Source organism: Panthera leo, chromosome B3 (genome assembly GCF_018350215.1).
Source record: "Panthera leo isolate Ple1 chromosome B3, P.leo_Ple1_pat1.1, whole genome shotgun sequence".
Taxonomy (NCBI): Eukaryota; Metazoa; Chordata; class Mammalia; order Carnivora; family Felidae; genus Panthera; species Panthera leo.
Window position 1 is genome coordinate 32,990,244 of NC_056684.1, and position 21,610 is coordinate 33,011,853.

Genomic DNA, 21,610 nt, shown 5'->3' on the forward strand with positions numbered 1-21,610 from the left:
TTTTGAAAATACACTCTCCAAAGACTCCATTGGCTATTTTGCTTCCCATGACCCCAAAATACAGGTTTTCCCTAGGGTTCTGCACTCAGTCCTCTCCTCTTGTCTTGAGATTAAATTTAAATTTAGATTTAGATTGTATCTACCTGCTTCTTTGTGCTTCACCAAACAAAACAAGACATGGGCCTTGTCTTATAAAGTCTTACAATTTAGACAGATGCCTGCATATATAATTGGATTGAAATGCCTACAGTGCCAAGCATTGCTATCGGGCTATAAAATGCTAGGATACTGACGAGTGGGAGTTACACCAACCATGAGGTTAGGAGACGTTTCTTACGCTGTGTTTTGGAAGAAGGGCAGGGTTTTTTTTTCCCTGGAGTCACTGAAAAATATTTCTAGTTTCCCATGTTCTTGTATTACCTTTTCACTCGCCTGTCGAGAGGTGGTGTCTATGCCCCCTCCTCTTGAACCTGAGTGGGATTTTATGAGTGCTTTGAGGAATGGAATGTAGCAGATGTAACACAGCGTGACTTCTGAGGCTAGGTCATAAAAAGTGGTGGGACACACACACACACACGCACACACACACACAAGTGATGGGGCTTCTCTCTTTCTCACTTGAGGCAGGAACCTTTGGAGCCACCATGTGAGAAGTCTGGTTACCCCCGTGCATCAGCCACAGTGCTGGGAAGACCTGAGAGAGAGACAGAGAGAAGAAGGAAGGGAGGAGGAGAGGGAGACGTCTGAGGAGGTCCAGCTGTTCCAGTCCCCACCTGTTGGATTCTTCCCAGGCTGAGCTCTAGACATGTGAGGAAGGAGCCTTTAGATTATTTCCTCCCTAATCACAGGCTGATGGCAACTATTTGAGATTTCCTGAGCAGGAACCACCCAACTAAGCCCAATCAATCCTCAGAATCAGAACAGTTAACAATAAAATGACTATTGCCGTTTTAAGCCACTACGTTTGGAGGTCAGTTGTTACTCAACAGTGGATAGCTGGAGCACCCTGTATAGAAGAAAGAGGATTCCAGTCACAGGGACAGTCTGAGAATTTTTCTTTTCAAGCTTTCTTTCTTTTTCATTTCCAACTGTCCTTTCTATGCAGACAACTCCTGTAGCTGGAAATACAATCCTCCCCTCTCCCAAACTGATGTGAGATAGTCCCAAACTGATGTGAGACAGCTCTATCTAGGTATCATACCCAAGCCACGAACTCGGTATATCACCAAAAAAGCTCAAAATGATCTCCTAGAAACAGATATTTTTTGTGGCCAGTATTTTGGTTCATGGCACCACCACAGCCCCACACCCTCTTAATTTTGGTGTTTTCATTGATTTTTCCCTGTCCCAAAATTTTACCTCCAATCCCTTCCTACATCCTACAGCTTTACTTCCATATTATTTTGTGTCTCTTGTACTGCCACCATCGCCATGTTTCCATGCCCTACTTCTTTTCAAGTTCAGATCTCTCACATGGCCTAGACCAGTACCCCCAACCTGGCCTCCACTTTCCTCCATTCTCTACTGCCACAGTAGTTTTACCACAGAGCAACTCTGATCACATCATTTTTTGCTCAAAAGCCTTTAGTAGCAAATTTCTCGTTGCCCCCTGCAATTTCTTACCATGTATGGGTAAAGTAAGAAAAAAATGAACAAGAAGGATAGAAAACTTCCAACATGAGCAGATAATGAAACGGTACTTGGAGGGTAGGGAAGGCAGATTAAAAGGCAGAAGGCCTTCTGTACTTTATGTTAGTCTCCACTCATCCCAGCATGGTATAAATAGGTGTCCTACATTCCTGATATTTGTCACCTGCCTGGACCATGTTCCTCCTAGTCACCCAGTCACTCCCTCTTCCATCTGCATGGCCAACTCAGGGTAGGACTGGAAAGGGGCTCTGGGGAGAGCAGGGAAGCTAGGGACTAGAGAATGGTCAGAAATGTGCACCCAAGGGTCTAGCCTAGTCATTGGAATAAGATCAGTGCCAGGAAGGCAAAGCAGACAATGAAGACCAAGACCCATAGAAATTACAGCTGGGTCCGAGGTCAAGGAGAGTGTGTTAGAGGGCAAAATTATAGGCACTGGGTAATTGCCTGGGGTGGAACAGGGAGTATTGTGGAGGTAAGTATGGAGTCAATAACATTCCATGAAGTAATGAGGTTGGGTAAGACTCACTGCTTAAGGCATCAGGCTTGGCCTTCTCCCGGGAATCTTTACATGAGCAACAGAGCCTCTGATCCCCTCCTTAGTCCTTCGCAGATGAAAATACTGAATGACTGGCATCAGCAGAACACAGTGAAGAGGGTCAAGCAGGTGGAGTAGTAGCAGAATGCCGGGAGGAGAACTGAATAGCAGGCTGGCCAAGCGTTGCAACTTCTAAGAGCAATCATCGTTCTGGTGGTTTCAACAATTTGAAGAAATGGCAAGAAATCTGCCACCTTTAGCTGAGTTAGGTCCTAAGGAGTTTCAGTATGGAATGCCCAATATGGATTACGACTGGCTCAGATTGTGTGAGTCAGGGAGAGCTTGTGAAAGACTGTAAAGAGCATGACAAAGCTGTCCTTCTAAAAGGTGCCAAGCCTGGGGAGCTTGAAGTTGGGCAGGGTTAAATGGATGGGGACTGCCCCTCCAAGGGTGGAGTAGGGTGGGTATTTCAGCCACTGAGTATTCATCAACAGCTATTAGCTGAGTCCCTATTATGTGATATCTTACACTGGGTTAGAAAAATCATGGAGATCTCATGGCCAGTCCCTGGCCTCGAGGAATTCAGTTTATTAGGACAGACAGAGCCATAAAGGTGATCTCAGCAGAGTATGGGGCAGGCAGGGAAGCACCAGGTTGGACATCTAACTCTCACCTCGGCATCAGTGAAAACTTCCTGGAGAGAATATTGATAATTTGTTGAACACAGGAAACCATCTGTGTGCCCCAAAGCCAAGCCAGAAAGATCTCAGCACAGAAATTTAGCACGAAAATTCTGTATGGTCCATGGAATCTCAGAAATTTAGGATGTCCTTGACATTTCAGGGAGCAGCTAATCCCCCACATTACAGGCCAGGAGGCCTCAAAGTGGCTAAACCTTTGCAGGTCTCTGGCTGAGTGGCTCTCTCTGGGTGAAGTATCCCTCCATAGGCAGGTGTGGTTAGCTAGAAGTCATGATGGCAGGGAACATGGTTTTCAAGAGTCTGGACTCACAAACACATAGGTCAATAAGCACCCACACCCTCTATCCCCAGAAATTGTAGGGCAGCCAGTGGGTTGAGACCAGAAGTAGATGAAGGTGGGCCCTGGGAAAACACCCTATTGCCTACTCTTCACACCCCGGCACAGCTTCTTTCTAACTTTTTCCTAGCTCCCCACCCTGCCCAAAGGAAGAAAAGTTGCTAGCCTGACGGGTCAGAGTCCAGAATGTCCATCGGGCTGCATTTTATTGGTGAGTGGGGTTACCGTACTTGAATGGCACCCATCCCGAGTTCACTTCTCTCTCTTCAACTTCCTACCTTGTGCCAAGGAAGGTCTTGGTCTTTGGAGCCTTATGCTGCTCATGCTTCCTGCTGGTATGTGGTAAGCATTTCCAGGCCATGCTGCCACCTCAGCGTGGGCCTGGCCATGTCTCTGTCTCCTTGAACGTGTGGTTGAACGAGTCAGTTAGATTGGGGCTTCCTCACTTTCTGGCACATGTACCTGCATTTACTGCCCCCGGATTTTAGATTCAAGAGGAGGGTTGGGGAAGGATGACTTCAACCATCTCATACAATGATCCCTTCACCAGTTTCTTCATTTGAGTATCAACCATTAACAAGACTAATAAAAAAAATGGCATTTTTTATTCTCCTCTTGCTACTCTTCCTTATATGGGACATTAAGGAGCAGGCTGATTGGCAGGGTAGTATTTTAGCCTTCCTGGCTGTAATACCATTATAATATTTATACTGAAACTTACAACCCCAGCCTTTAATGTTCCCCTGTAAAGGGAAAGCAGAGCTTTCCACTTATGGGCACATTGGACTAGAGCCCAAAGTCCTTGGGATCCTCCTAGGCATATTGGCTCAGCCTCAGGAAACAGCAGTGAGCTTACAGATTGGGCGGCTCAGGGCCTGGGTTGAAAGTTCCAGCCTTGCCCCCAGCTCTCCAGAGGCAGTGGGCTATGCCGGGTGCTCAGCCTCTCCTGGAGCATGACACATTGTGGCATTAGTCTGGTGACATTTTCAGCTGGGAGGCCTGAGCCACCTGGTCCCAGAGAGATGGGTATGTGTAGAAAGGGGAATGAAGGGGTGAGAACCATACAGGTCTTCCTTGGACTGATCTCTGAAGAGATTCTTGCTCCTGGATTAATCCTGGCCCAAAAGGTCATGGTAGCCCAAATAATGCCCCCCACCCAAGGGTGTCCATGTCTCATCCCTGGAAACTGTGAGTATGTTAAGTTACAGGGCAAAAGGGACTTTGCAGATATAATTAGGGCTACGGATCTTAAAATGGAAAGATTATCCTGGATTATATGGGTGGGCTGAATGTAATCACATAAGTCCTCAAAAGACAAGAAACTTTCCCAGCTGAACGGAGAGATATGGCAGAAGAGAAGTCAGGGAAGATAAGACTTGAACCTCTGATGTTTGCTTTAAAGATGATGGGGGCCATGAGCCAAGGCATGTGGGTGGCTTCTGAAAGCTAAGAACCCCTGACCAATAGCCATCAAGGAAATGGGGACCTCAGTCCTACAAACTGCATGCAACTGGATTCTGCCAACAACCTGCGTGAGCCTGGAAGTGATCCTGCCCCAGAGCCTCCAGCAAAGAGCACAGCCCCCGCTGACACCTTGAATTTAGCCTGCTGAGACCTATGTCAAACTCCAGACCTACACACTACGACATAATAAATGGGTGTGGTGTTAAGCCCCTGTGTAGAAAACTACACAGATGTAGAAAGCTTAGAGATATTACTGAATCAGTCCATGACCCTGGTCTTAGAGTGCCCTTGGCCATCTATACTTTCTTAAAGCACTGGTCGATGGGACTCCCAAAACACGAACTGTGATTCTCACAGGGATGCTCTCTCTGCCAATCTCTTGGGGTTTCAGTTCTAATCAGAGAACTTTGCCTCTTGCTTACACACAATTATTGTCTTAGATGATACATGGCCCCTCCTGTGGCAGTCCTGGTCTTGTTCATCTGCTAACAAATGTCTTTCTGAGGGAAGAGACCCCATATTTGACCTGAGGCCTTCCAAGAAGAAAGAGTGGTCTATGGGCAGGGAATAGGTACGTCTAGTGCAGCCCTTTGGCTTTATAGCGTATTGTGCCCCAAAAGGACAGAGCGGTGGCAATCAAGGGTAGCATCTTGTCTTTGGGGGTGTGGTTCTAGACCCTGAGGTCAGAAACGTCAGCTCTTCTTCCCGGAGACTGGGTCAAGTAGAATTGTGTTAATTCTGAGCTGTAGGGTTTGTCAAGGACAGGCCTAACCCTTCCTGGGGGCCCCCTGGGGACAGTGCTTGGACACCAGCGATCTAGAAGGTGGTCTTTCTCAGGAAAGACCCAGTGAGCCAGGAGGATATTGTTGTAGCTGGATTTTACTCCAATCCAGCTTTGTGTTTGTCTTAATCATCCATTCTACTTATAAAAGAGGAGCAGATTCATCTGATGAACGTGGGGCCTCCCTCACCCAACTTCTCACCAAAGTGGCCAGCCTCTTCAGAAATCCAAACTCCCCTAGGGAGCAAGAGTGCTGATGATTTATAAGGGAAATCAGGGCTCTATCCCTTCACCAAATCATTCTGGCAAATGAATAAATCAGTGAATGCAAATCATGATTAGAGTCTAGCCTTTCAACTCAAATCATATAAGAAGATCCAAGTAATAACCAAACCAACAGGGAAAAGAGTCCAGAAGATTTTGCTCATACCATTTTTAAGCAAGTGGTAGCCCCTAATAGAACTGCCCTCAATTAGAGATAAGCAAGCAGGAAAAAACACAGCAGGTAACCTATGCAAAAAAGCACCTACAAAAAAGCCCACAGTAGATAAAAGATGAATGAAGAGAATTCTTCTGAAATTTTACTCTAGGAAACAGAAGAATGGCAAAACCTTGGACTAGTGAGGAGCTGGTGCTCAGCCCTTTCATGCTCGGCTGGTGGTGACATAAATTGATCCAGCCTTTTCAGAGTGCACAAGGATGGAAAGAATGCACGTTTTAAACAAGTGCACCTTTGACCCAGCAATCCCACTTCTTGTAATTTTCCTCAAGACAATAATTGCCAACGCATACAATGATCTAAAGATGAGGATTTCATTTCAGTTTTGTTTGCAATAGTGAAAAATGGGTGTTCACCTAAATAATCATGAATAGGGCTAAATCACTGGTTAAAGAAATTGTGGCACATTTATATAGATAATATATAAATGATAATGTAAATCTTTATTTGATGACATGGAAATTTGCCTATGACACATGTAACTGAGTGCAAAAAGGGAGACAACGGAACAGCATGATCCCATTTGTATAATGTTTTAATAGGTGCACAAAGAGAGCTGTCTGGAAGGATGTTCACCCCAACAGTTGTATTTTACTTTATTCTTTGTATATTTCAATATTTATAATGAGCATGAATTTTATCAGAATAAATCTCTTTTCAAAACAAAGGAAGAAAAAATGTGGTAGAATTCACTCCATCTACCAGATGTGATGAGATCCAGCGTTGACAAGTGGAAAATGGCAGTTACTGTGGGGAATCATAAAGAATGACATAAGCATATGTTAAACAATCTATTTCAATTTAAAACATGTAGATGAACACCCATTCACTGTTTGGTTTTTTTTTTTTTTTTTTTTTTTGATTTAAGGAAAGACATTTTATTTTTCTGTGTCATAAACCTACAATCTGAGTGCAGGATTCTTCTAGATCTTTCTCCCTAACATTTGTCTATATTTAATTTGATACTGATTTTAAACTTACCTTTAACGAGTCAAGATTCATTCTGTTATTTCTCTTCCTTGCTCGCGTCTAGATTAAGGACAGAAAAGTTGGAAACTTGCTTTCTCAACCTTCTCTTTAGCAAGGGTGGCGATTTAACAAAATTCTGGTCAATGAGGCATTGGCAGTCTACTGAGGGTTTCTGGGATTGTCTTAGCTTTCAGCTTCCATTTTAGCTGTCCAGTCAGTTACCACCATTTTATTCCGTTGTTCCTATTTCTTTACTTCTTATACCACTGGACCTGGGCATTGCTGGCTTTGCCAGACATCGCTGTAGATTCTGTAGGACTCCTTCACTCCACTGCATTAATTGGAAACGGGCATTGCATCTGCTGGGCACTGCTGTAGTGTGCATGCTTGATTGCTGCTGCTCCTGAACGCTGCCCCCTCTGCCATGTGTTGCTGCCACTACCATCAACACCACTGCCAACATCCCAGACCTCAAGGTGTTAAAGCTGTATAGAGGTCTACAGTAAAATGGGGAGAAAGTGAGAAAGTGCTTCTACCCCTTGATACACCACACTCTGTTAAAGGATCGATACCCAAGTGAGGGCTGCTCATACCCTTCTGCATCCCTGAGTATCTAGCAAAACAGTCCTTTCCTTTTAACTTACACTGTTGCTGTAAGTTAAACACGGGAGACTGGCTGGGCAGGTGCGAGCGATGGGTACCCAGCTATATTTGGAATTTCTTCTCCTCCCTGAAATCCAAGGCTCTATTAATGAACCAGCTTGGTATACTTGACTCCTGCTGAGTGAATTCTCTCCAAGCAGACTCTTCAACCCCTCATGCTCCTCACAAACTCTCTAGATGTGTTTGGAATTTATTGGTGAGGACACTTACACCCAAGTGGTGCCTCCCATTGCAGGTGTTGGGTGGGGGGAAGGCAGGAGGGAAGCAGGTAAAGATTCCTAGGTGTTTTTACTTTTAGATAAATAAGTCTTATTTTATAACTATAAAATGAATACATACTTTAATGAAAAAAATATAAAATACATAGACAGAAAGACACCATGAAGAAAATGAAACCCACCTATAATCCCACTACTTAGAAATAATCACGAATAATGTCCTGATGGTTTGCACTCCTCCGTTGTTTCACACTGTTAAGATCACCCTGTTTATATAATTTTACAGGCTGTTTTTTAATGACTCACCATTTATCATAAGCATTCTCCCTTGACACTAAATATTATTTATGAGCAATCTTAAATGGTTACATATTATCCAGTGGTATACGTAATAGTCAGGAGTCTTTTGACTGAAAGTCACAGAAACCTACTCAAGCAAGTATAAATTTTTCTTTAATGTAAGACGTTTGTAATGAGGATTCAGGGATGTTTCCTGGAAACTAGAGGCACAGATGCAGCCAGACCTCAGGACTAGGTTATGAACAGACACAAGACCTAGAGCATAGGGAAACCAGGAAGCCCCTCCCTTCAACTTGCTATTGTTTCCTTCTGTACTTCTCCTCCAGTGTCCCCTGTTTTTATAGACTGGTTTTTACAGGAACGTGGCCCTTGACTGCTCCTGAGTTTACATATCCAGGAACTCCAGAGAGAAGCTGATCCCCCCCAGTTCTAGTTTCAGTCATTTGGGAAGATGCGCTGATTGGCCCAGTTTTGATCAGGTGCTGACTTTGATCCAATTAATGGGAAGAGGGACCAGGGTCATTTGGTAGGAAGCTGGCTCTTCCTATTGAAATGAATGAGAAGGGTGAATAGTGAAAGCTGAAGGGGATTCCAGAATGCTGAGACAGGCAGTCGGTCAGACAACCTGTGTGCATATAGGTTACCCTATAGACAGAGGTTCTATAGCTTACCAAACTGTTTCCACAGTTGTATTAATCCACACCTGCAAGTAGATTCTGAGTTGGAGCTGAGGGGTACATTACCTCACTCCAATCCCCAAGAACATACAGTTTCCAGCTCCTGCCTACCCAAGATACCAACTTACTCTTATAGATGGGTGTTAGTGGATCTGACAGACAGAACTCTTCTAACTTATCAACTCGCCTCCAGACCCAGGCAGGAAGATTTCGTGTGCAGCTCTCCCTTCCTGGCAAAGCTTCAATTTGTCCATAACACGAGAAGCCTTCCATTCAGTAGAGTTAATGACTGGTAAAGTTTAACAAAGTAAAGGAAATACATCTTTCCACCACGAATAACCAGTCCGCTGCAGGGGCTAATTGTGTCGGAAATAAGGCTTAGATTTTCAAAGGAGTTGGATGGTTTTATGATCATTAATAACATTCCCAGTTATGCATGTGTGGATTTCATATTTCATGGTATAAGCTGGTTTCCTGGAGGGGTCAGAAAGCCTATTTTCTAGAATTACACTAGTGGGTAGGTCCATTGTCAAAGACTTTTACCTTCTTCTGAAGCATTGATTGTTGGCCACTGACTTGATGAAACGATAAGAAATGAAACAACAAAGCCCAATGTATTTATACATTCTTGGGCTTGTTTCCAAGGTCTCACCAACTTACTATGAACCTTGGGAAAAGCTCTGGCTCGGTGGTCCTAGCTCCAGGCTGGGAGCAGGCAAGGGCAGGTATTGAGGCCAGTGTCTATTGATGCCATTCTGATTTCCACAGATTGACAAGTAAGGGAATTTTCTGCCTCATACAGGAAGGAATCTTTCCCTGCCCCATCAGTAAGCTCCAGGGGCAAGGACTGGCTCGTGTATCAGTGCCTTTGCTACATGGGAGGCTGGCAAATGCAGCCCTCAGGTTCCCTCCTTGACACCTTCCTGTACTGGAAGGCTGGCTTGGGCAGGAAGAAAATATTTCTGTTGGGTGGGCAGCCATGAGTGTCTTCCACCCTACTGTGCACAAAGCCTGATGTTAGGCTTCATGGTGAGATCCCAAACAAGTACAAACTGTGGTTTCTACGTGCAGGAAACTCAGTATCTGTTAAGTGCAATCAAAATAATAGTGCTGACTCTGTGTTAGAAAAGAAGCAAAAAGATGAAGAGACCAGTATGTGCTGCAATAGTCTGAACAGACTTTGGGAGGTGGTGGGGGTGTAGCAAGAGCCTGGAATGGATGGTGGGATTTTAAAACTGGAGGGCATTCCAAACTGGGGAAGCACGCATGGGCTAAGACAATGGAGCACGAAGACAAGACTGCTGTATACCCAGGGCACCACAGGATGCAGGCAGCTGGCTGGGTGCCAGAGGCTCCCTGGTTCAGCCTGGAAGGAGGCTGTCCCCAGAGAGCAGCTCTAGGCCTCAGGGCCCTGAACAGTGGGACAGAGAATCTGTATCTCTGAGTGCAGAGGTCTCTTGAGCAAAAAGGTGAGCTGACCAATGGCAGGGCTGTTTTAGGAAGATGAATCTCAAAGTATAGTGTAGGGCTAGAGGGGAGAGAGTGCCTTCAAGAGATAGGTTAAGAGTCTGTTGCAGTGATCCAGGTACAAGGGGGGCAAAAATCCCTGTGCCATGTCCTGGAACTGCAAGGCCAGGGTTGCAGATGAGAAATAAGGTTTCTGGTTAGGGTCAGGGGTAGGAAACTTCAAGGGACAGACAGGGCTAACTGGTTATTCAGGAGGTCTGAGCCTGGGAGGAACAGCCTTGGGGAGGAGCCAAGGGAAATCCCAAGATGTATCCTCGACCCTATGATAGTACTATGGGGCCAGAGAAGTGTGTAGCTTGGGAGAGCTGCCATGAGACCCTGGACTTTGGGGACAGCCTCAGGATGGCAGCAGGGGAGACCCCTGCACTGCTCAAAATCCAGTGTTCCTGAGGTAGACTTGCTTGGACACCCCCTTGGAGCGTCTGCGGGCTCAGCCAAAGGAGTGAATCAGGACTGGTTGACCATCAGACCAGGGCAGTGGCCTTGTAATACAAGAGGATAGGAGGTACCTTGAGTCTCTCCCCTCTGGACACATCGTAGGACGGAGTACAGAAACATAGCCTCTCAAAAGGAAACCATCCACCAGGTATCACAGCGGACCCACAACAACCTCTAGGAAAGACGCTTAGTTATAATAAGGGGAAAGGGGACACAGAGAGCAGGGGGGCTCTGACAAGCAGCCACCCAGAAAATAAGTCTCGCTGCTGCCTTTCCAGCACTTATCCACCAGTGTGGGTGCTGGAAGGTTGAGCCTGTGTTTGCCAGCTCAGACCCCATTCTGCCAAGAGACTCACTGGTCCAGTAGAGTAAGCAACTGGCTTCTCTTTCTTAAATCCCATGTTGCTCTGGATAGGAGTTTCCCCTCTCTCTTGACATCCTGCCAGGACTTTATGCTGGGGCAGCCAGAACCAGGCCTCCTGGGACCCACAGAGATCATGGGTCACATTAAGGACCACAGCTGTACTGAGAAGTGGTGACCAGCTCCCTGGCCTATGAGCCTTTGGGGCGCCATCCCTTCTCTTGAGGAGTCTGGTTCTTGTCACTGTGTGTGTCCAGAGACTTCTCTTAGGCTCCACATGGCCTGCCCTTGGCCCAGCATTTGGGAGAGAGGGGGCTTAGATACCCCCTTTGGGCACACAGCTCACCATGGCACTCAGAATTCCTGGCTGGAACTTGGCATAATCAATGTATTCATAAGCTTTAATAATAAGACCAGAAAATTGGAGCACACTGGCTTTCAACGCTGGTTATACATTGTAATCACCTGGTACTTTGTGTTTTTAAATTCTGATGCCTAGACCCCTCCCCCAGAGATTCTGATTTCCTTGGTCTAGGATGTGCCTGAGCACCAGGATTTTTAAGACCACTGTGCAACCAAGAATGAGAACACCTGAATTAGAGAGACTGAGAGAAAAGCACTTCATCTACCATGAGCCCAGGTGATTAATCAGGGCAACCATCCTCCATGTGGTGGCCCAGTAACCTGTGCTCCTTCATCTTTTGGCCCTGCCAGCCTAACACAAGGCTGGTGGTGGTTCTCTAAGATCACTGCAGCAGGGAAAGAGAACATTGGAAGGGCTCACACCATCAATTAAATGCCTCAGTCTAGAAGCGACCCATGCCACTTCCATTGACAACCAGTGACCAGAGATGGTCACACAGCTGTGCCTAACTGATGGGAAGCTGAGAAGGATCATCCTTGTGGTGCCAAAAGAGAGCAGAGCTGGGTCTCGGTGAGCACTAGAAGTACTCCCCCACAGAGGGCCTCTCTAATCACACAGGCACCATGCAGGGGCTCAGTGCTCAACGAATAGAGAAAAATGGGGGCGGGGGACGCCCAGAGAGAGTAAGGAGGAAAGAAGAAGAGAGAAGCATGGTAGAAATCTATAGAAAGAAATTAGATCCAGAACCCAAAACCGGAAGGCCCCAGGGCACAGCCAGTGATGTGTGGGAGCTGGCTCACATACTAGTTCATGAGAGTCAATTGCTAAATATTCAGGAGCTTAGCAAACTAGTTAAACACTGATGATTAAAAATTATGTAAGCTTAGTGGGGTACCTGGGTGGCTCAGTCGGTTAAGCATCTGACTCTTGATTTTAGCTCAGGGCATGATCTCGTGGTTCGTGGGATCGAGCCCTGCATCAGGCTCTGTGCTGATGGCAAGGAGCCTGCTTGGGATTCTCTCTCTCCTCTCTCTCTGCCCCTCTCACCCCACAAATAAATAAATAAACCTTAAAAATATTTTAAAAATTTAAAAATTGTATAAGCTTATAAGTAAACTATGTCAAAGACAAAGGGCACAAATACTCAAAATACATCACTTCCTAATTCTCTGACTATATTTCACTATTATCTATGTTCTTGGAGTTATTTCCATCTATTACAGAGCATGGTGTGCTACTGAACACGTCTTCCCAAGTCCATCCAGAGACATGATTTGGCAGTTGGTGGGAGATTTTAGTCCATGGCAGTCAGCAAGTGCTACAAATCAGAGCTTTTGTCCACGAAAGAACTGGTGGTTGAACATTTATCAGCCTGGGTCCAGCCTTCCTTCCCCAGTGCATCTAAACTGGGAGGTTCTGTGAAGCCAGTAAGTGTGCTCTGTCCTCTCCAGAGCAGTGCTGGGGCAAGAAATTTCCATTTGTCACCAGTGACTGGTTGAAAGCAGGGAGTTTAGGGAGTACTGATGGGTGAGCATTTCCATTTGGAGAGCCTATGGGAATGGGCTGCGGGGTCAGCAACCCTAAATGGTAGCATTTTGCAAATACAGACATTCCCTTCCATGCGTGCAAAGCGTGACCCTCACTCAGAAGCCTAAACCATTGTTTGCCTCCAAGGAACCAAAGGCTGGTGCTGAATAGTAATAATCACCTGCCAGGAGCCTATTGACCAGGAGGACTGCCTGCTGCCTGTAACTCCTGGTAACAGGGAGCCCTTCGAGAGCCATCTCTGTGCTGGCTCCAAAATGCGATGGTGGTGTCTTTCTCTCGAAGCATTTTTACTGGATCTCTAAGACAGTAGCTGCCGGAACTGAAGCCAGCGCTGGCAATATGAACCACGAGAGGCCCGAGTTTATTTGGCCAACTCAGAATCTAGCTGTATGCACATGGGGCTTGTTTTTATAGCCGCTGTAAAAATTCTCCTTACACTTGCTACTTCACTTTCCCCTGAAGCCCAGGGCCCTCTCTCCTCCCCCTCCGTACCCAGCTCAGCCATTACCGGCTACTTACCCTCCAGTGTTCAGGGGCCCTTTTAAAGCACTATTAGATGTCTGGATGGTTTATGGATCTCTGGGCTTCTGACTCCATGGACCGCATCACTCTAAAAGCTGGACCATCAGACACAGTTGCAGAGGGAAACGTTGGAGGGGGCGGTGCGTGAGTTTAGTCTCTAATGCGTGAATGTATTACACCAAATGGATGGAAATGCTACACTGGCAATTTTTGCTTCTTTATAGGCTTCTGATTTTTAAAAATCAATTAGCACGTTTTTACTTATATTAACTCAGCCTCAGGATCTTCACATTTTGGAATCACTGCTACTCCAGTGGCCAATTAAGCTTGTTCGAACCTCCATCCCACATACCATAGAACATTTACTGCTCTTCCCAGAATTTACGAGGGATCCCAAGACGTTTCACATTCTCCTGGTTACCTCACCTCAAATTCTTGATCCCTCTGAATTCCTGAGACTCCCTTGTCACCACAGTAACCATTTTACATTCTCTTTTATTTTCTAAAACTCTACTGTCAGAATGTTCTACACGTAGCAGACTTGTTTGTCTAAAGGCTTGGGGAACTAAGGGGTCTATGGGATAATACTGAGCAGGAAGCCTCTGGGATCTTAAAGACCTGGACCATACCCACCACCGGGCTGTCCCATGGCCAGTCTTCTCAGTGGGCTCCAACACCGGCCATTCCTTGGGCCTGCTCTCTCTCTCTCTCTCTCTCTCTCCCTCACTCACTCACTCTCCCCTTTCTAGATCTTTCTCCCATTCCAGGGCCTTGGAGACTCTCTCTGGCAAATCTTTTCACAGGAATCTAGCCTTTTTTGGTTTCAATTTTCTTCCATTTAGACAGTCTTGTTTAGAACCTAAGAGCCCACTAAGGAATGCCCTAATCAATAGGGGCACCCACCCCAGCCAGCCGTCCTGGGCTGACACGCCTCTCAGCACGAAGTGTTGTTGTTTTGAAGTTGTTTTGACATGTTTGGTTTTTAAATTTTTCCCTAAGAAGTACCTGAAAACACCCTTGCTACAAAAAATTCAAACCACACAGACCACACTTTCCACTCCCTCCTACAAGCCTGCCCCTCCTGCGGAGAGGACCGCTGTTGTTCTAGGCCCTTTTCAATGTGTTTACGTGCATATAGAAATAGATACAGTTTCGCTCGTGTGCAAAATCTATTTATAAATTCATCATGTGTGTTTTGTTCTACAGTTGCTGTTTTATTGATAACAACCCATCTTTTAGATGTGTCCATGATAGCATCATTCAGATACAGGAATGTTCCGTTAGGAAACCACCTACATGCCCATACGTAGGGAGATAGTGAATTGTGCTTTATGAGGATCTGGAACCTCTGTGCAGAAGGGAGTCACCCCACAGCCAGCAGATAGGACTGAAGGGAGGCAGGTAAGAGTGTATCACAACCCTCTGCCCCGTGCTAGATTTCTATGCTGAGCCCCAGTGTCCTTCCAAAGACTTGGACCTGGCCCCGCTGGCTTAGCTCTGGAGGGAAGTACAGAACCACCTCTTTCTCCTTCACTGACCTTGAACATAAGCCCAGGAGACCTTTGGACTTAAAAGCTTCACTGCTGCTCACTGTGGAGACCCAGACCTGGGGCCGAAACTGCCAGCATGCACAAATGCTCATGGTCCTTGGTCTGCATTTCCCGACTTCCTCTGGGATGGCGGCTCCTGGGAGGGCGGTCGCCCCAACCCCAGCTAGAGTTTCTCTTCATGATCAAGCCCTATGGTCAGCACAAAAGATCAAGTGGGCAGTTTGCATCCCTGAGGCCCACAGGACTGAGCCATCCTGGATGCCCCAGCCCAGCCCAGTCTGGAGTGACTACCTCAGGGATGTTTTCTCAGGGCCCACTGAACTCGAATCTGTGGGCCGGGTTTTGTGCTGGATATAAATCCGAGCAGGCTGCTGGGCAGGAAACAGGAGCAGCAGCCCAGTGTGTGACTGGGCCAGGTTGGGACCCGTGTCTGTGGAGCGTGGAAGGCTCGGGACTTGTGCCTGACCCAGGGAGGACTCTCCAGCTTTCTCCCTGGGGCTTGGGAAACAGCCCGTGGGAACACCTCTTAAGAGCAGCACCAGGGGAGGAGCAGGGACGAGCCTCCAGAGCTGGTCACATTTGGTGGTATACTTGCAACGGTGGCCCAACCTGATGCTGAACCAGAATAGAGCCCAGATGATTGCTAGAAAGGACGACAAACATTCAAGAAGACTGAAGGCACACTGTAGATGCACAGGAATGATCCAGCTTCTCTGGGAAGCCTCCTTCACACCCTTCCTCTTGCAGCCCCTGCCCTGTTGGGCCCTCAGTGCATCTACCCCCTGCGCTTAGCACACTGGATGATGACTATGTGTTAGACAGTGCCAGGTCGTGACCTCCTTCCTCACTGGACTGCTGTGAAAAGGGGGTAGAGAACTGTAGCTCAGTGCCAAGGCCATGAGTGGCCTCCATCGCTGCTCTTTCTGCAAGGACCACGTGTGCTGGGGCCCCAAGGAGCAAGCATGGCTTATGGAACCACTGGTGGTGGTCCCGATGCCCAGCGCAGGCCTGGCTCCAAAATGGCGTGCTCCCTGACCTGCAGGCATGAGTGGAATCAGTGTCTGCAGCTGAGGAAGCTGGGGGTGGCAGTAATGTAGGATGAAATCCACACCGCTTTGACTTCCTGGCAACAGACCCAGACACCCAGCCACTCTTGCTTTATGCCTGGCACATGACCTCTCAGGACTAGCTGTGTGTTACCTAGAGGTGATAGACATGTTATCATAGAGGTTCCAAGCCCAGATATCACTTTCTCAGAGAGGCATTTCCTCACCCACCTAAAAAACACTTAGCTCAGGGTGTCTGAGTGGCTCAGTTGGTTGAGCATCCGACTTTGGCCCAGGTCATGATCTCATGGTTGTGAGTTCAAGCCCCACATTGGGCTCTGTGCTGACAGCACAGGGCCTGGAGCCTGCTTCAGATTCTGTGTCTCCCTCCCTTTCTCTGCCCCTTCCCCTCTCATGCTCTCTCTCTCTCAAAAATAAATAAAAACATTAAAAAAAAAACCCACTTAGTTCACCTCCTAGTTACTCTGTATTACATTAACCTGTTTCATTTTTTTTCCATGTTACTTAGAACCACCTGAAGTGATTGATTGATATGTGCAGTGTGTGTCTCCCTAACTAGGAGACAAACTCCATGGGGGTAGGGGGTTTACCCGTCTTATCCCCACTCATAACCCCAGAGCCTGGTACATGCTATTGCAGATGAGGAAGTGGAGAATGAACGTGGAAGAGTAGGGGCAACCAATTAAAGTCCACCCCAATATCCAAGAACAGGAATCCACCCTCACCAGTGTTTTCTGGTCAGATCTGGGCCAGGACCTCCCACCAAGGCCTTTTTTTAAGAGTCCTATTGACTCTTGGGGTGCCTGGGTGGTTTAGTCGGTTAAACATTCGACTCTTGATTTCGGCTCAGGTCATATTTTCACAGTCGGGTCTGCGGGTTCAAGCCCCATGTTGGGCTATGCACTGACAGTGCAGAGCCTGCTTGAGATCCTCTCTCTCTCCTTTTCTGTCTGCCCCTCTCCTGCTTGTGCTCTCTCTCAAAGTAAATACCCTTTTTTAAAAATTGAAGAGTACTGGGGCACCTGGGTGGCTCAGTCGGTTGAGCGTCCGACTTTGGCTCAGGTCATGATCTCATGGTTCGTGAGTTACAGCGCCACATTGGGCTCTGTGCTGACAGCTCAGAACCTGGAGCCTGTTTCAAGTTCTGTGTCTCCCTTTCTTTCTTTGCCCCTCCCCTGCTCGTGTTTTCTCTCTCTCTCTCTCTCTTTCAAAAATAAATAAATAAAAAACTTTTTGTAGTTGAAGAGTATTATCAACTCATCTGACAGAACTGCAAGTATACATTTTAACCCAAAGAGAGAGGAAAAATTGGGGAAATGAGGATGGGCTGTTGGGGTGATGATTTGGAACTTGTGCTATTTTTCACACACCCACAACAAACAAAAAAATTTGAAAACTTCTGTTCAAGATGACCCTGTTCTCTCCTTAACTGGCCTTGGCATTGGCGATATCAGCCTCAGCCCCAGCTGGAAGCGGAAGAGCCCCACGTGGGCCTGGCCTGGCTGGTGAGTTCCTGAATTCAGTGGAGGGAGACTGTTGGGGGTGAGGGGAACTTAGGAAATTTCCTGCAGACTCCTGAGCTTGTTTGGTCTAAATAAAAATAATAAACACAGAAAACAAAAGAAGAAGTTCAGTAAGTTTTTTTTCTTTCCTCACGTCCCCACTTTCTTGAGGTCACTCCTGCCGTGTTGTCAGGTACCCAGTAGGGACGGCATGGAAGACACAGGAAGTGCCCAGGCAATGCACATGCCCTCTGGGTTTCCACACTTCTTCTATTCTGATTTTACCAGGCCTTCCTTTCCCATGGCAGGCCCCTCCATGGGGGCTTGGGGGGCTGCTCTATAAAGAGCAAGATTCTGTTTCTGTTTATAATTGAAGGCTGGCGTGCAACCCAAAGGAAGGAGATATTAATCACCACAAATGGATGTAGATTGCCCCTCTGAGCTTTGTAAATTCCACACCACCTCTCGCTCACTGCCGTGGGCCTCAGTTTACGGCGTGCCCTGCCAGAAATGAAAACCTTTCATCAGTGGAGAAGCAGGGCCTGGCTGCTGCTGCGTTTGGGCTACAGAACTGAGGTGGAAAGTGTTATTTTAGGGTGTTGCCAAGAGCCAGGGCTGTGATTTGAGCAGCAAACTCAATTATACTCACCTTTTCGCTTTTTGGAAACAAGAAATAACATTTAGGCCATAATTTATCCTGTTGATATTTTATTTATGTATTTATTTGGGTCGGGAGAGGTAATTTAAGTTAAATTCATTCAGTCAGTGGACTCTGAGTTATGGGAAGAAGAAAAATAAACTTTCTGTTACTGGAGGGATTTTGTGTATAAACACACACAAATGCACATGCACGCACACACGCAGGCACGCTCATGCACACACACACACACACACACACACACACACACCAAGTCAAACCGGCATGCGTAGCTAGTCATTTAGGATGAAAACTCACTCTGTAAGTTGCCGGAGGAAGTTCTTTAAAATAATAGACGCAATTTAAATCTAAATGTTCAAACATTTTCCCACAAGATAAAATCAAAGTATAATAAAGTGGTACAATTATATGTGGCTAGAACATCCGGAAACTTGGTCTTTAGTTCTACAAGTTGTTTATGAGCACCTACCGTAAGCCACGTCCCATGTAGCCACTGATTCCACTGAGCATGGAGAATATGGACCCAGACTAGCTCAACTTATGTCCAGGGGGCCAGACAAGGAAATGTATTGGATCTCACATGAGAGGTTGGCAGTAGGAAGCAAGTGAACTAAGGAGCTTGTAGAGAGAATGACCAGATACTGCCTGAACCAATAGAAAATGCATGCCAGCAAGTATCACGAACTGATGAGAAAAACTACAATATTCAAAAACAAGCATTTTTTGAATGAATGAATGAATGAATGAATGAAGAGCCTGATTCTAAGGTGGTAGAATAGGACACCCAGCTAGTGACCTGGCCTGCTGGGACGGGCCACTTTCTGAGATGAAGGCAGGGCCACCAGCTCACAAACAACACGACTTCTCAGAGAGATCCCATGCAGACCTAGGATTCCAGACATTTCTCTACTCATAAGTGTGTTCTTTCTAGCCATTAAAAGAAATACAGAAAATAGGGGTGGGGGATGAAATATAGAAACCTCAAGTTCAGAAATCTTTTGGATGGAGGAATCTTATGTCTCAGCACAAAGTCACAGCTCAGCCACTACATGCTGTATCACGTGTGCACAAGGGGAAGAGCGTTCCTGAAAAGCGAAGCTGTGGGCAGCTGGTGGCAGGCTCTGAGTTGTAGGAATTCATTTCTTGCATCCAATCCACGCTTTAGGCTTGAGTTATGTGGACGGGCTCATCGGATCTGACAACTCAGCTTGTCACCATCTGAAGGAAACAGCCTGACGTTGGAGGGTTCTGTGACTTGGTATCCTCCAATTCTCTTTCCTCTGTGTTTTTTGTTCATCGTGTGTTCGCAAACCGTGGAAGCAGTATCGGTTTCCTATGGCTGCTGTAACAAATTACCACACACGTGGAAACTTAAAACAACAGAAATGTATTCTCTCACAGTTCTGGAAGCGGGACGTCCAAAATCGAGGCATCGGTAGGACCACGGCCCTGTGGAGGCTCTAGGAAAGAATCCATTTCTTGCCTCTTCTGGCTTCTGGTGGCTGCCCCAGCAATCCCTAGCAACCCTTGGTGCTCTTTGGCTTGTGGCACATCCCTCCAATCTCTGCCTCCTTCTTCCCATCACCTTCTCTTCTGTCTCTCTCTTCTGCGGGTCTGTTACAAGGGCACTTGTCATCGGATTTAGGGTTTAGCCAGACAATCTAGGATAACCTCCTCACCTCAAGGTTCTTTTATTTTAAGATTTTATTTATTTATTTATTTATAGAAAGCACCAGTGGGGGAGGGACAGAAGGAGAGAGGGAAAGAGAATCTTAAGCAGGCTCCATGCCCAAAGCAGAGCCCCATTTGGGGCTCAGTGTCATGACGGTGAGATCATGACCTGGGCCAAAATCAAGAGTCGGACGCTTAACCGATTGAGCCACCCAGGCACCATAAGGTGCCTCAATCTTATCTCAAGATTCTTAATAGCATCTGCAAAGACCTTTTTTCCAGATCAGGTCACATTTGTAGATTCTGGCGATTAGGACATGGACATATCTGGGGGCCACCATCACAGAGGTATGTACACCTACCTAGACTTTAAAGTGCATTTTGGCTTTTCTCTCAGGCTCCCACCATGACTCTTTTAACTCTTCAAGTGTCTGTTAAAAATCAGAACGATCTCCGCTCAATTGAAATCCGCGGTCACTTGACCATGAAACCATTTCAGCTCCCCCCGTGCAAACCTTCCTCCCTCCCTCCCCCACTCCCATTCTGCAGAGGCGAGGACCTAGCAGCTTGTGTGTTTTTAAAATGTCAGAGCCTTCCTTTTGCTCAAGAATAGGTGTGTAGTTGGGGGTGAGTGAAGACACTTCATGCTGCATTAGGCATTGTACACTAAAGAGAAGCTGATAGAAGAATTAATTACAGTTTAACAATAATAGTAAAAAGCAAAACAAGAGATTGAAATGAAATAGCCAGGGGAACAAATGCGTTTCCCGGAAGAATGGTGCCTATTCAGCGTGGAAAATTTATATGTAGAGTAAATGCTGGGAATTGGAACACAGAAGAGGCAATCAAAGGCCTGAGGAGGCTCCAGCAAGCTGGGGCTGCTTTTCATTGAATTGTCTCATTAGCTGGCTGGAGGTATAAATAAATTCCTCCAGTGTCTTTGTTGTCTGACAAGATGGAAAGCAGAATGAGTCGTGGCGGGGCAGGGGGTGGGGGATTTGGGGAAAGGGGGGGGGGGTGACCCTGACAGCCCTTGGAGCCAAGGGAAGAGCTGGGAAGGAGTCTGCAGTGGGAAAGAAGAAGCGGGGATGAAGGTGTCTGCTTCCTTTCATGGCAGCCGGCTGTGGGCTGCACTGAGGGCCAGGGAGGGGCCGGGATTCCCAGAGCACAGGCACAGAGGCTTTGTTCTGAGGCCAGATGCACGGCTTTATCATGGCGAACCCCACCTCACATCACCGCAGCTTGTACTGGGAGCAGCCCTCTGGAGTCACAAAGCCTCGCTCAGGGTGCCCTCAGTCGCCAGCTTCAATGGCAGCACCCTCCAGAGATGTCCATGCAGTGACTGTTTGCAAGGGGCGTTGCAAGAAACTTGTTGCAATGAATGGAAGTCCCAACCTTTGTGAATAATTAACATTTTAAAGCAAAAGAGGCGTCTGGAGGTTGTGGTAACACAGTTGCTTTTTTTTTTATCCCTTATTGAGATATAATTCACACACTATACTACATGATTGAAGGGTTTTTAGTATATTCACAGAGTTGTGCAACTATTACTACAATCAATTTAGAACACTTCCATCACCTGTACACTCTAGCGGTCACTATTCATTC

At 46.6% G+C, this 21,610-nt stretch overlaps 1 long non-coding RNA gene across 1 annotated transcript; it reads right to left on the bottom strand.

Moving 5' to 3' along the window:
- Positions 1 to 6,484: 6,484 nt before the first annotated feature.
- LOC122221163 lies at positions 6,485 to 7,001 on the bottom strand. The gene is made up of 2 exons (XR_006203110.1): positions 6,949 to 7,001; positions 6,485 to 6,714 (listed from the first exon to the last, which is right to left on the bottom strand). It is a non-coding gene; the product is annotated as an uncharacterized LOC122221163 (long non-coding RNA).
- Positions 7,002 to 21,610: the final 14,609 nt, after the last annotated feature.